The 16436-nt window shown below is 42.0% G+C and overlaps 1 protein-coding gene across 1 annotated transcript in view; it reads right to left on the bottom strand.

The window, feature by feature from the left end:
* The window catches only part of adarb1b (adenosine deaminase RNA specific B1b), a 113616-nt gene extending 98380 nt beyond the window's left edge, over positions 1–15236 (bottom strand). The window contains exon 1 of the mRNA XM_061089188.1: positions 15094–15236. The gene's annotated coding sequence lies outside the window, so the exon portion shown is untranslated. The remainder of the gene's footprint in view (positions 1–15093) is intronic.
* Positions 15237–16436: the final 1200 nt, after the last annotated feature.

Raw genomic sequence — 16436 nt, 5'->3', positions numbered from 1 at the left:
TATGTCTACACCCACTTGAGACATATGGTGTCAAACACAAGCTTCTCTGGTGTTTGATTCCAGTTTTCACTTTCCCCCACACATCAGTTAAGAATTCTCTTGATAACCAAGAATCATTAATAATTCCTTTTCTATAAAATGAACGGAAAATCGTCACGTTACTTACTGTCAGAGAACAGTCCAAAAATAAATTCACTTAACTTTCATAGAAGAGGAAGGAAACCAGCACATATTTATATTTTAAAAACTGGAACTAGTTTTGGGTATTTCTGCCTGTAGCAAGCAATTTCAATGTTTTGCATATATATTGAAAAGGGTAAGAAGACAAAACGAAAAATCCCACTGTCAATTCTTGTATTGCCTTGAGTGAAACCATATTCAGAAATAATCAAATCTGATAAGCTGTAAACTGCACTGTTTGGTATGTCTAAATAATGACTTAAAAACAATTATCATATCAAGATATATGTCAAATTAATTTCCAGTTGGTTGAATGGCAATTATTTAACTAAATATTGCAATTCTAATTCACAGCAATCTGTAAAACAGTCTAGTTTCCTCTGTGGTCACATGGTTTAGCTGCAAATAAGGAAATCTGATGAGTGAAATGACCTTTTGACCATAAGAGGTCAAGAGACAGGCTCACATAGCTCAGGATGCGATGTAAACAGTGGCCGGCCATCCAATCTAAACACAGAGCTTTGTGCTCACCAAGGGGAAGTTGCAACAAAAAGCTAATCACAATGCAACAACAAAAAACTAGACTGAAAGAGCAAGTGGCTCACATTCCTTTGCTTAGTCAGAAGTGTGGATGTGCAGTTTTTTGTCCATGGCGCTCGCTCTTTTCCACAAAATCCTTCAAGTGACAGAGAAACATGACAGCGATCCTCTGCTATGTCTTTGACCTCTGACTGCTTAAGTAATGGCTGTTTATTTTAATAGTGTACTCGTTGCTAAGTGTCTTCAGACAAGTGGATCAGCAAACTGCCAAAAATGTATTTTAAATGGAAGTGTACAGAGAAGCAGCCATCTGCCCTGGCTAATCCCAGACAAAGTGTGACTGATTGTGTTGTTCCCAGACTTGCAATTGCCCCTCGCTGTTGCACTGCCATTTAAAGGCTGTGTGTCTGTGTGTGTGTGTATGTGTGTGTGTCGGGGGGGCCATTGTTTAGATCCTGTTAGCCCGACAGGACTCCCTCTCCACTTAGTCTTTGTAGGTCATCAGGTTGGGCTCCGACGCAGCTAAATGGTTTCACCTAATTAAAAGGCAATCATCCCAGTAAATGCATTTTGTCTGCAGCGGCTACTCATCTTAGCACAACATCCATTGCACAATATTATTTAGGCTCTGCAATACAAATAATGTTTGAGATATTAGATTTTCATTGTAAAACCGAGGTATAACAGGGGTAACTCAAATTAAAAAAAATATTATAATATATTTATTATTAGAACAAACATTTGTTTTTTTAATTTTCTTTTTTGCTCTTCCAATTTTTCTATTATTTAAACTGTATTGCTGCTAACTTAATGTCAATCAGCACAACGGGAAAATACACTGCAATTCATCAGTGAATGAAAATGGCTTTTCTGTTGCTGTGCTAATGGATTTACTGCTGTGGAGATGGTTATAATACGACAGGTTCACATGGAGAAGGAGTCATTGAGGTAAATGAGAATTTACAGAAAGAATTTTTTTGTCATGTTTTGCACAGGCTTGTCTTTCTGGAAACATTTTCTTACGACTTCTCTATCTTTCCACTTCGTGATATCAAAAAGTAAACGACTGACACTGTGCCTTTATCCTGAAAAATGAGAGCTAAATTTAAAATCCACCGATAATCTGCTTTTCACTTGAGAAAGCCCAAAGCTATGTGCAAACGCGCAGGAAAGTACTCACAGGTTTAATTGTGTCCTGCAACTCGAAGCATTGATGGAAATGGAAGCCTCTCGCTGACGTCTTCACCGTGCACGTTTGAGAAGTGTAAGATTTGCAGGAGGTGCTAAAGCCCCACACCTGCCTTTAGTGCAGAAGAGCATCCTAATTTAGGCACATCTTTCAGCACCACTTTGTCTAAGTGAGAGTGTGTGTGTGTGTGTGTGTGTGTGTGTGTGTGTGTGTGTGTGTGTGTGTGTGTGTGTGTGTGTGTGTGTGTGTGTGTGTGTGTGTGTGTGTGTGTGTGTGTGTGTGTGTGTGTGTGCGTTGCCTGAAGACAAAAATCGCAGTGTGTGAGCGTGGGTACGTCACTGGAGAGATGTCTCGTAGGCATATAAAAACTGACAGAGGGAAACAGCCAAGGTGACACTAGGGGAGCCTCCTGACAAAGAAATAAAACACCGTGGCGTTGTGTGATTCACAAATAACATCAACACTAACAACTGAGCTGAAGGAGCTCCAACATAGAAAATAACAGCGCCGGTGTGAAAGAGTCTGATTTGACTGAGAGTGGTGAACCCTGCCACTTCAGACACACTTGTCAGATGAACAGTCGAAGACCGAGAGCCGGAGCTGAACTGACAACGTAGCAGGGCCTCACCCAAAGCTGCTCAACGGCGAGGCCATGGGAGTCTAACACTGGACTTACATCTTATTAAGAGTCCCCTTTTATCATGAGTGGGTGGGGATCCAGTAGCATCACACACATTATTTTCAAACGGCCATGAAAGGAGAGATTCGGTGAACCAACATATCTATAAATATATCGGGATAGACTTTTCTTATAGTGAGGAACACTGTATATTTGTTAATGTGATGCTGTGAGTGCTGCTGTTGCAACGTGTACACCACACTGAACGAATGACAGCGAGCCAGAACGGTGGTCCTACAGCACAGCAGGTCTGGGCCAAAACTGCAGTAACTGGGAAAAACAAAATTTCTCTCACACACACACAACAGCAGAAGATGTGCAAAGGAACAAACATGTACAGTTAGATTCTGATCTCAACAGTAATCCACATATTTTTCAGATTAGACGAAAGAAGGGAAGAGGTGTTTCAGGGAGCCGTGATTATTCAGAGAGCTTTGACAGGGACGAGGACGTATCTAGGACGTATGCATAGGGCAATTTTAAAAGAAGAACTATTATGCTTGTTTTGGAGGTTCATATTTTTTATTTGGGGCACTACTTGAATATGTGTTCAGAAAAAGCTTTAGCAGCTTTATTTTATTCATTGCCGCAGCAGCAGAGAGTCTCGCAGCCGGATTCAGCTCCCGCCCCCACTCGCTAGAAAGCCCAGTCTGCTCTGATTGGCCATCTGGTGATGAGTTCCGTTACGTCAAGACGAAAGGAAGCTGTGTACAGACGACACGCCAATTAAACACAAAACTGACAATCATTTTTAATTATACAGGTGTAATTAATTTAAAATGTGTAAGGAAAAAGGTTTGTTTTCTGCGGGAGAGAAGAGCTCCATGTGCTGAGGACTAGGAGATTTTGAGCCATGCACAACGTATAGATTCACAAAGACTGATAAAGCACAATAGGTCTCCTTCGAAATCAAAAACAAGACGTAACTGCAATGAAACCAGATATTTGTTGTGCCAGGAAAACTAATATTAGTGCTTATATGTTGAAAAATACCAGAAGGATTACCAGGATCCTTTAAGTATTCAATGAGGACTTATCGGTTCTTAGTAAATCACCAACTGGTTGCAATGACATTTCAACCAGTAAACTATATCCAACTATCTATGGTCTATTTGGGAAAAGATTATTCACCGGGTCTGTGATCATAAGAATAACACAAATCACGGATCTGAGTGCATAAACCATATATGGCTTTATATGTCTAAAGGAACAGATATAAATCTAGCATCACGATCACGTGTTTCCATTTTTCTTTATCCAACATCGACACATACAGGGGGACTGAGGAATAACATCTCGTATTTTGTTGTGATGTTTTGCTTTTGCTGAGCAAATGACCTGCGACTTTGGACACGCCGAGACAGAAACCAGAGAACATTCCACTCTGACGCACATGGATTTTCCGACACTGCAAAAAAAACATACTGTCATTATGTGTGGCAAACGCAGACTGCATGCCAAAGATAAGTTAAAACATTCTATCAACTGAAGCACTTGTCCCAATTATCCCCAGAATGAATGAGGGTACATTAGTTTAACACCACAGCCAGCAAAGCAAGATTTATTTTGCATGGCGTCATGTTTTTGTTTTTCTTTTGGACGGATCCCGACGCTGCCTGCGATAGAGTGTGATCCTGCAAGCATGTGGCTGGTAAATGAAAAAATGGAAGACCTCCTAGCTGATCAAACCAATCACACAGAGAACTTAAGGAACACCAAAAGCTGATTCTATGTTTTGAAAAAGTAAAATACATGAAGCTGCAACACCACAGAGTTCTGACACAAGATGCCCAGGGGGAGAACAAATCCTGACCTGTTTTATAGAAACAAAGGGATCAAATTAAAATGTTCCTACTGAGTGGGCATGAGTACACAAATATGCCCCCATGGGCTCACAGCACCTGCTACGCTCTGCTCCCAGCAAACCCCCCCAACCATGTTGAGTCCCAATGGAGCATCTCTATCTGTTCACAGAACACCAGGGAGGAACTAAGTTCTTCATCCACTCAGTGTGGAGGCCTGCCCTGATATCATCGGCTCTGGCACGCTGTTTACTGGATTTACGTGAAGAGCTGAGCACACAAATTGAGTTGTGTAAGAACACATACCTCTGCCAATGCAGCCCCCTTATACAACTATATTTAAATTCACTGGATCAACATTATTTTTTGGATATCATAAATATCAATCACCTATAGATAATTTGTTTCATAAAGATCTATTCATTGTTCTGTAAAAATCTCATAATTTATCAGACAGAGAAAGAGACATGATGATTGACAGCGGAGATTGACTGGGCGTATCGATGCGACCTCAGTAGCGCGGCTCAAACGCTGCGCAGACTTAAATGTGAATCATTTAGCAACACAAGATGGCCGCGCCTATATTCAGGATATATTACCTTCATGTAGGAGGAAGCCCAGACATGTCATACTTAATACAGTCACTGGTCACATTATCTTAATTCTGTCACAAACCGTTTTCAGCCAGGAACATTGATGGTCTGACTTGATATGAAAAGTTATTTTTAAAAAGTCAACTGATGCTAATGACAAACACTGGGCAGGTATTTCCCTGGAGGTGCTCGGGGACTCCAAAGGGCCCTTGACAGAGAATTATATAACAATATGGGAAATGTAAAAATAAAATCGTCACTTTATCAATACCCATCAGCAACAAAACAGTTTTGTCAATTGCAGTCCGTCATAGCTATGACAGCAAAGGGAGGTAGGTGCTGGGACGATCTCTCACAAAGGGCATTTAGCCAGAAGTTATTGTGGTTAATTGAGGAAGTCTATCTCAGACTGCTGAGGCCAGGCCTCTTCACCCTGAGTCAGTCCATCACAGACGAAAACAGTCTAGTGGCCAAATCGGAGCGTTGTTAACCCTTTTCAGGCAGGAGCATCGAGGCTAACTCCCTGGGACCACACACTAAACGGGCTCTTCTTTATTTTGCTTAATCTTGCTCCTCCTTTTCATTCTATATATAGCCATATCACCAAGGGCTCTCTGCAGAGCTCCATAGAATATGGAGGACAAGTCGGCGACAGAGAGGGCTGATGAATACGGCAAAAGACAAGCGAGCTCAAGAGAAGACAACTTCACTCATTCACAGTATTGTGCGTCAGACGTTCAGAAGTTTGGAGAACAATCTGTTGTTCCAGGGCAGAGGATTTACTGTCCGACTGTGCGTTCTTTAAAAGCCAAACTGTAGAGTAGAGCTTATAAAATAAGAAAAGAGTGTTTTCCCAGCTACTCCGTGTGGCCTGCATTATTGATGGGCTTAGCCTAATCTACTATGAATACATGTACAGCCACATCATGACACAATCCATGTTTTCGGGGGGGTGATACGCACGCAGTGAACTGCTATGACGTGAACATTTGTGTGGATGTTTGTTCCTGCGCATATGTTCACAAAGAATGCCTTTTAAAACGGCTCATAGTGGCTCTACTGACAGACACGGCAACCCACTATAGCCATACCCTAGGGCCATGTGGCTTTTTCTCCAGTATCATAGAGATCTACAGCGAGCTCGTGTAAAAGGCAATGACAGATACACTTCTGTCTCAAGTACAGGCATGTGAATGAGGGAGCAGGGGTATTGTACCTGCATTTTTGGATTATGTGAATGCTATGCAATGGAATGTTGTTGTTTTGCGTGTAAAGACAAAACTAGGCGCATGAATTTGTATTTTGAAGAATGGGCGGTTATTTGTTATTTCACATTATTATGGTGTTTCAAACTGCTGAGTAGAAACTGTTTTTCCTCCTTCATTTAGCAATTTCTCATGGGTTAAGTTATTGGCTTTAGTTATTTCAAATTAGCTAATTTCAAATTAATATTAACTTGGACAGAGGATGCGGAGAGGAAATGATCAATTCGGGAAAACAGAGCAACAATAATCTGAGATCTCTGTGGGGCTATTTAGGTTTTCTATTTCCCTAATGACTTTGACTAATAACTATATTTGGTCCAGGCAACACTTAACGCATATTAGCTGAGTAAGGCTGTTAGTTCAGATGGTACAACAACATCAACTGTTACCATGACTAATAACATTTCCTACCTACAGTAACTAGGTGCCGATGAGATAGCTTACCATTGTATTTAAATATGAAGAACAGTAGCTAGAGAGAGAGAGAATGAAAATGGACGTTCCTTCCATCATGTACTCAAACAAACGAAGAGTAAAAAACATTGATAAACATTGGGCCCCATCTACAATCTTAACAGTTTGGCCTGTGGTAATGCTCATTGCAGCTTTCTTGAACCACAAAGGTGACCTGCGGTAATTGAGCCAAGTAAAGATGGGCTGCAGACGTGGTGAGGACATGATGAGGACAGAGCCCAGGAGTCACGCTCCCCCTGCTGCACAGAGAACTGTTCACTAGGGCTGCATCTATCGAATAATCTGTCCAAAATAAAATCTGTACAAGATTAAAAAATGCAACATCTTTTCTCTTTGTTCCCACTTTCTCTTGTTCAGTGAGAAAAGGGAACTCTACCATCTGCTTCCAGGATTTACTACCATAAAGATGAGATAAGCTGCGCAGGTTAAAATAAGACTACCGTAACCGCGTTAAAGGAGCGCAGGTTCAGTAGTAATGCTCCGTCAAAATCTAATAGTAGGTTTGGGTCCGTACAGAATGGCGTCTGGGTCAGGTCCAGATCCAAATCCACCTATTGAGGACCTATACCTTGGATGATCCTGTAGACATTAAGTCTACTATGAAAGAAAAACAGAAATGGCTATAAACAATAAATAGAAACATACATATTTGAGGAAGAGTTCTGGCAGTGTGTAATAGTTGTGTAGTTCTAGCTTAAATATTGCATTTGTTGTTTTCAATGTAACTGACCATTTCCTTTTAGCACCTCATGGAAAATGTAAGCAAACATTCCTTTATGTACAGAGAGTAACACCAGTTATATAGAATCTCTGCCAGTGAGTGGTCCTGTCAACTATGGTCAAGTGTATTCCTGGTGGTTGCATGAGGCCCTTGTCCTACCTTTTGTTGTGCCAACGTGGGAGTGTGTCCATGCATGTGTGTGTGTGTGTGTGTGTGTGTGTGTGTATGTACGGCATTGACCGTAATGTCACATTCATGCTCTGATGCTAACCTTGTCTGGCATGTGCATTAGCCCTTTCTTCTGTTTTTACCGAGAACTCATGTCTCGTGTCTTTAAAAAGAACTTACAAAATGTATTTTAAAGAAAACCAAAAACACAGTCTGTCCTTTCACTCACAAGCTCTACCCCCCCGCCAGCATCTACACTTTTGTCTGTGTCAAATCTTAACGCATACAGCATGAATAATGGTCGCAACCTGCGGCTTCCTGCTCACCACAATTTGGTGACAGGGTTGATGGGGTGGTTTTGATGTGCCCCCCCCTCAGGGAGGTGCACAGTGTCTCAGTCATGCAAGCCGGGGTCACAATGCTCTATTTGCAACAAACCCCTTCCCTGCCTCACACCACTCTACAAAATCACAGCCAGTATTCTTGTTCTGAGGTTAACTGTGAGTATAATATGTTGAAAGCTGCAGTACGACACATAGAAGATGACCAAATCTACAAGTTCTCACCATTGGATGCCAGGCCTACAAACAAACTACTTGAAATGGTGGTGGCCTTTTTCTGAGATGCTGTGTACTGCTTTCCAGGCAGAGTTACACCGGATTTTCAATCCTGAAAACAACAATAAACTTTTGCTTTGACATTTGCACGAGTGTGAGATAATGTCCAGTTATGAAAGAGCCTACACTCAGGGTTCTACATCGTGAAGGGAGCACAAAGCCTTGAAGAAACCTGGCTCACACCATCATTATATCTGTGCAATACACCATGGATAAATTCACACCCTTTTGACCCTTTACTTTCCGGTGGTTCAGCCAGACAGTTTGCAATTCAAATTAATAAGGACAAACACAACTGCTTTGGAGACTAACAACAATCTAAAAGCACCACAATTGGCATGTTTTATACATTGTGTACACAAGTTTGACAATATGAGTTTCATACGAACACGCTATCTAACAACACCTACTTCATGCCTCTTCCAAACTGAACAGTAGCTCCAAGTTAACAATAGTAGCCTCGAGCAAACTTGATCTATTTCAGTTTGTTTTGCACGGACTGATTAATTGATTGAAACTGGCCACTCATGCAAAATTAAGCGGGTAACAAAAATCTATTTCAATTCTAATGAGAAGTGGGTGGAGAACAACAGCAGGGTAGCACAATTTTTGACTGTCCCTGTGAAACATGTCACAGCAAGGTCATCTGTAGCCGCAGTATTTTGTGAAAGTGACATGACTGCATGACACACACACTGTAATCAAATTGAGCTTTTGAAGCAGAGCACGAAAAAGGGCTTGACAAAGTCACTCATTCAAGTCATCCCCACCACTTAAGAATTCATATGAAAAGAACAAGTGTGTTCTCATCCTCTCTCTAAATCAAAGTTTATTTAATTTGCATATTTATTCTGCCAATTTTTTAGTATTTTTGAATTGTTTGGTTTAAATATTCAACTTTAATATGGTTTATATTTTTTATTTTCAGTAACTACTGTTGTTTGATTAAGACATTATCCAGTAGTGTCATTAGTAGAACTAAAAGTAGTGTTGTTATCATATTGTTGCTCTCTTCCGTCATAACAACTTGCTAATTGAATAATAGCACATCATGCTGGTGAGGTCTTTCTCTGGTTACCTCGTATCAGGTCTTTCTTTATGAAAATGAATGAATGCATGTTGGGTTCAAGTACATTCGCCATGGGTCCCTTTCAGGTTCCATTATTACGGCAAATCTGTGGCAGAGAAGATCCCGTTGCTCACAGTACGAGTTTGACTGGGATTAGTTTTGAGCCTTAAACCAGTTATTTCAAAACTACAGAGTTAAATCTGTGTAGTTCAAGTTTGTATGCAACTGTTATTGCATTATATCACCTACATTTTTAACGTCACATCAAATTAGGACAACAGACAAAGACAGGTGCTTAACTTAATATTGCTGCAGCACAAAAATATATTCAATTCAACATACATTTGACTTGGTGCCATATTCAATGTTATGACTGGTGCATGACAGAGTGCTTCAGTCTGAGCTTATCAAATCGTGAAACCCTGTATATTTATATTTGATGGAAGCAGTTTCTCTGTACTGTTCAGGACTGTGTTGTTGGCCAGCCTCAGTATATCATAGTGATAGGATGATTCATAGTTTCTCAGGATGTTGACCTACTATCTTTGAGCAGAATCTTAGTTGGTGAATCAGTTTTGACATTTAAGTAGTGGACAAACACTTCTACCATATGATATTATGATACTGTAGATCTCTCACGAGCACAGACGTATTAAAAAAAGAATCTATCAGCTCGCCTCAAAAGACTTTTTCATTCGTTGCCTTGTCCTTCTGCCGACACATTCAGTATGATCTTCCAACACTGCCGGCAAATGTTGATAAATAACCTGATTGACTTCTTCCAGTGCGACTTTTTCCAGTGTGGATTTCAATAAGAAGGAACTTTATGAGAGAGTCACATGGGGAACCAAATACCACCTCCTCTGTTTTCTTTGTGTTAAACTGAAGAGCATTATTATAACTTCAACTAACCCCCGTGTTCACACCACGTTGGTGCAGTTCAGAGTCACTGAACAGAAACATGGTGACTGCAGGATCAGAGTACTTCAGATCATAGTGATTTAGTGTAATTGTTGGGTATAAAAGATAAGAGAGGGGCACCATTGGCCGTGATTACACATTAAAGGGTTTTGTTTGCCTTGAGAGGATGGACTCTGAAAAATGCCAATGGATAAAATGTGAATATGGCTAAACCTGGACCAAAACACTAACAAGATATTGTAGTAAAGCTAATTTTAGATATTTCATAATCACTGAGGTCTCAAATCCTTATGTTCTTTTGGAAACAATTGTGGTTAACAACTTCCCCACGTTTATATCTCCACAACAGCCCTGACAGATCTCTTAAGGACTGGGACCACTACAAATACTCCATACTGGCTAGTATTGTCATGCCTGTCATTCAGAGCTAAAGGCAGTTTATACTCCAAACCGATTACAGGTTAGGAGAAACCCCACATGTACATCTTTCCCTCTTAACACAGAGTCTGACGACAACAAGAGCTTTTTCGTATATTTGGTTTTGGGCAACAGAAAAGCTGCAGAGACAGGAAGGTGGGGAGACTGCCAAGTGTCACACAGGCCTGATCAGTTGATGCAACACCATGAAATACAAGCTGATGTTGACTTAAATCAATAACTAAGTGAGAGGGAGGAAAACAGGATGCCTGGTGTGTTTCAGGAAAAGTCCCCAGGACAACGGATGAATGGTCGTTAGCCACAAATGGCCACTGATAAGCTGAACAAGGGAAGTCAAGAGTATGTCTCTATTGTTATCCGTGTATTCATTTCAAATATTTCCAAAGTGCTTGTGCTAGTAACACAACGTTCTCACTTGTAATTGGAACGCCATTAACTGAAGAACCATTTGTTACCTGCAGACAGACGGCTAGTTCCCCTCCACATTTCTGTTTATGCTACTGTTCCTGACACACTGAATAATCACTCTTCAGCTACAGGAAGACAAATTAACTACACGTAGGCCTACTGCACTAATGATAAGACCAGGCTTACATCTGTTTTTTGCAGGATTAACACTGTCCTACAGAGGAAAGCAAATAGATTCAGGACATCCAGAGCGGAGGCAGCCAGAGCGATTTACCCATCATTTAACCTCTGCATTCAAATATTTTGCTTGCAAACACGTACTGGGCAATCCAAGAGGTTCTCCTCTCGCCAAGGGAACCATTTGCACAAAATTCGGTGCTTGGCGGGTGATCCTTTCAGAAAACAGCAGAATTCCTGAAAGTGTGTCAGTCATGAAAACAGCAAACCAGCTTAGAGACACGAATACGGGGGTAAAAGGTGTCCAATCAAGAAGGTTCACTATCAGGTATAGAGGTTCAGGTCATATTATATGTGGCCCTATTTCTACAGAAGGTGACAACCCTTACATCATGGCAACGGAGTAATTGGATATCTCTCCTGCAGCTTATCACAATAATGACTGATATTGAGCCTGTGTGGTTTATGCATATCCGCATTCTCATCAGCACCCATCGGCCTGCAAATCCTGGAGAATTGCACTGTCTTTTTATAGAGCCTTATCCCCATGATGTATGCATCACGGCTCAAACAACAATGTCCTCTGGGCAGGGAATATATAGATCTATGACAGATGCTGCTTTTGTCAACATGGGGCTGTGTGAAGGGCAAAGGGAGGTTCCTAATGACTAATTTCCCTTTTATTTTGTAATTTATACTTGTCGACTCCTTGAAAAGTGAGAAACCACGTAGGAAGCAGTAAAGATTGAGCAGAATGTAATCTGGATCACAGCATCTAGCGGTAAATAGTGTAATTTATGGTTTTTCTAGTGTGGCTAAATGTTAACAATGTTAGCCTCAGCCGCCTTCTTTTCTTCCAGGTTAACGCCCACATTCCTGTAATGAAGATAGATAGCATTGCTCGGATAGAGCTCTTTAATGGCAGTTTATTCTGACTGCACGCAACTATGTTTTAATTTTTCCACATTAAAATACCAAACTGTATTTTAAAGGATGTCACACTTTCTACCTTGCTTGTTTACATCAGCACCGGGAGAGGAGGGAGCTGCTTCTCTACAGCCACATGAGTCCACTAACGTAGAACCAGTGCAGCACCTCAGCTGCATGCAGGCACAATGCAGCAAAGCTGAGTGAACTTCACTCTCTCTCTCACACACACTCACACACACACAAGTAAAATCCAATATGGTTTCCTCAGCCCCTGGTCTAAGCCGTTTTCGACACTTTAAACTTGTCCCCTCAGCAGGTGGAACAGTGATGCCGCAGTTTTTATACAGTGAGGTCCAGCGGAGGCGGCCCTTCAACGTAGCTTTGCGCAGTGTTTGATTGGTTTGGTCCTGAGTCCTGACACTGCTTTGTTTTAGCTGACTACGGCATTCCGATTTTGCAAATACCTCAATTACCCCCCCTTTAACTCAGCAAATCAGCCAAATTGCTTTCCCCCCCCCCCCCCCCACCACACAGCTGCAAATAGATTCAGTCATTACGCATAATTTCTTTAAGTGAAAACAAGTAATTGATGCTTCACCTGGATTGTTGTTCTGCAGAAATAATCCTACGGTGTTGTTTGAAGGAAAATATGAGTCTGTGCTACTCGTCGGCGCCAAGTCTCACCGCTGACTTAGCTTCAGGAATGGAGAACCCTCAAAAGGAAATTGCACTTGATTCAAGGGTAATTGCTGCCAGTACAAATGAGGTGATTTTTCTGTTCGTCAGCCCACCATCAGTGACATTAAAGGGGGTGGACAAAATAACATATTCACATCCCTGGAAAATGACCATAAGGTTGATCCCACCCCCCCTCAAACACTAACCGAGCATTGTAGCCAGTGAGAGGGTAGGATTTACTGCTGGACTGTCGTGTTAGATTGCATTAGTTTCAGCAAGGTGTTCCTAATGAAGTGCCTTCTCCATGTAAGTCTAAGAGTCTGATAAGATTAAAACAAGCACTTGCCGTCTTCCCACAGGATTTGAAACCTGTGAAGTTCCAGTGATCTCCTCCTTGAAAAAAATCCTTACTCTACCCCAGGTCCCAGCACTGACGACACACAGTGAAACAGGGATTTGGGAAATGAATGTTAAGTTGCCAGCATAAACATAAGAATTAACAGTGGGACTTGTGTGATATGTGAAAGCCTGTTTGCACTGTGGCTAACAGGCATCTGTCCCTTGGAGATGAAACACTTGGAGCTTTGTCGTAGCTGCCAGCGAGTGCCTGTTGTGGGAAATGGCCCAGTTTGAGCACACCAGTTGCCTACTAAAAAAGCAAGTGGCTAAATTTGATTATCATTCATTTATTTATCAGCGTTAACCTTAATAAGATGTTGTTACTGCACTGTAAACTATTTCCCTTCATCAGGAGAAGAATATCCAAAACTTTGTAGCATCAAAATTCGACCTAGTTTATAAAGGTAAGGTTTAACGCTACATATTTTTAAATCACATTTTTTCTTTAAGTTGATTGCCCCCCTCAGGTTACAGGAGCCTAATACAACACCAGAGGTTCAGATGTTTCTCTGAACACCACATAGGAGAAAGGTGTAGATTTACATTCTTTCTCTATGAATGTTGCAGGTTTTGTTCTAATTTGAGCAAGATCGATTAGGCTGCTGATATCAGCTCATTATTTCAAATAGATTCTGGTGTCGCTGAAGTCAGCACAGAAATGCCAAGAAATGGAAAAATAGATTTAAGTTTGCACAAAGTCACGTTCATCATGATCAGACGTCTTTACATGCTTCATATTCTGATATTGTTATCAATCTAAAAACATCAGTGTTGGTCGGGGTACAGTTCTGCTCTGTCCTGGTCTGTCTATTTGCTGGATCATACACAATGTAGTGCATTGCATAACATGAAGAACTGAGTTTTTTCACTTTAAAAGCAGCTGAATAACAAATGGACGAGTGCATTCTTGTGGCCACTGGATACACGTGTTATAGCGATGATCGTTTTATTCATATTCATGATTCAGAAGTTATGCTTACAGAATTTTGAAGTTTTTAAATAAAAACGTGGCTTCAGTGCAATCTGGGAAGAGCAGTAACAGATACTGGTGTAAAAAATGTCCTTTTTTTGCAGCAACAAAGTTGGTTAGTGTTTTGCACGTTATAACACAATTATAACATAATAAATTGTGTAAATCCATGATGGATACATTTGAGAATTGAAAGGTTTTTGCAGGAGAAAAGAACTGATGGTTCAATCTGACTCGGGGGTAAATACTGTGTCAGGGAGTAAAAAAGAAAACTGGTTGCTCTCCCCACATGAGACTCAGTGTTACCAGAGCAGGTCTATTTTTTATTATAGGGGGGGAATGTGGCATAATTTGCAGCAATTACAGCAAAATGTCAGTTCTGGTTCCAGTTGATTCCCTTTAAATCGGAGGATTCAGATGAATTGACTTCTGAATAATCCAGTTGTTCTCTCTCTCTCTCTCCTTCTCTCTGCTGTGGATTTTAAACGCAGGAGTGGATTTGACTCAACCTGCACAACACAGATCTGCAGCCGCAGCAGCATCAGCAGCATCAGCAGCAGCTAGCATAGCGCCTGTGAGACTGTGGTCCCCGGGGCAGAGCTCCACCACCGGGCCACTCTGACAGGCTGAACCTCCACCACCGGGCCACTCTGTGTCGGTGAACCTCCAGGCGAGATGTCCCCACAAACCGCACTCACACACCAGGGTTAATCCCGCGGTAGGGGGTCGCGGTAAACGAGCCTGCGCAGCTCCATCACCAGCACCGATCTTACATAAAACACCAGCGGAACCCGAGTCGTGTTCGCAGCTCCGCTCATCCTCCGCTGCCCAGCTAGATAACACCACCGGAGGGGGGGGGGGGAGAGGCCACTCACGGTTGCTGCGGCGCCGAGCAGAAGTCACGGTTCCCCGGGTTGTGTCGGGCTCGTCTCCGCCGCGGACACTCGACTGTTTTCCTCCGTGTCGTCGCCGCTGCTGCTGTCGGGGGGAGAAACGCGTTCATGGGCTGAGCGGCTGTCGCATGTACCGCAGTGTTCACTGTCCGAGAGTCAGCCCCCCCCCCCCACGCTTCTTCTCCACCACGGCCCGGGGAACGGTGCGCTACCGCCGCCGTGTGGCGTGGAGGCGGCACTGCTCGGTCAGCTCAGGACTCTCTCTCTCTCTCGCCCTCTCTCTCTCTCTAGCTCTTTCTCTCGCTCTCTTTCTTTCTCTCTAGCTCTCTCTCTCTTTCTTTCTCGCTTTTTCTCTAGCTCGCACTCTCTCTCTCTCTCTTTTTCTCTCTCTCTCTCTGTCTTTATCTCTCTCTCGCTCTCATTATCTCTCTCTCTCCCTCTCTCTCTCTCTCTCTCTCTCTCTCTCTCTCTCTCTCTCACTCTCCCTCTCTCAGGAAAGTTGTGTTTCTTTGTTTCCGCAGGAGATTTTCAAAACAAAACCAAAGCGGAAATAAAGCTTGAACAATTGAGACCCGTTTGAAACGGTGTAAGATTGGGTCTTTATAAACTTGACACTAAGTATCACACTGTATACAAATAAAACACAGTGTTCGCAAGGATGCAAAGTGAAGCAACAATACAAAATAGAATAACAAGTATATTTATTTATGATTGCTTAGACCCGCCCATAGACTGAATATAAGGATGGATGACAGCTCCTTAAAAGTGAAGCCAACGTGTCTTGGTCACCACCTGGTGGTTGGTTGCAGCATAGGTCATTACCTCTGCAATGACAAATCTACATTCAGAAAAACTTGATTTATGCCCACAAGGAAATTGCTTTTGAACGACTGCTCAACACTTGAAAATTGTCAATGCATATGTGCAGAAAAAATAAATATGGACATGAGTGAAACAATAGATTATCAGGAGTAGTACAGTAGAGTTCTGATGAAGGAGTTGTATAACTGGATTGCCTCAGGAAGGAATGACCTCCGAGGAGCACTTAGTCATTCCGAGCCTCGTGCTCCTCTGGCTCACCAGAACATTACTTTGAGGGTGGGCCATGATGAAGAAGAGTTCTGACAACATCCTCCACTCAGTGACGACATGCAGAGGGTCCAGCTGCACCCTCAGGACTGAGCCAGTCCTCTGAATCTGCTGGTGTTGAGCATCCGCCGGCAGTGATGCCCCGGCCAATGCAGACACTTAGGCTGTGTTTTATTTGAAATGTTATACTTTTCATTATTTATCTTTGTACATTTATCTATTTCGATTATTATTCA

This window comes from Limanda limanda, chromosome 16 (genome assembly GCF_963576545.1).
Source record: "Limanda limanda chromosome 16, fLimLim1.1, whole genome shotgun sequence".
NCBI lineage: Eukaryota > Metazoa > Chordata > Actinopteri > Pleuronectiformes > Pleuronectidae > Limanda > Limanda limanda.
Note: the sequence above shows the minus strand (reverse complement) of the source record. Positions and strands in the feature narration are given on the sequence as shown.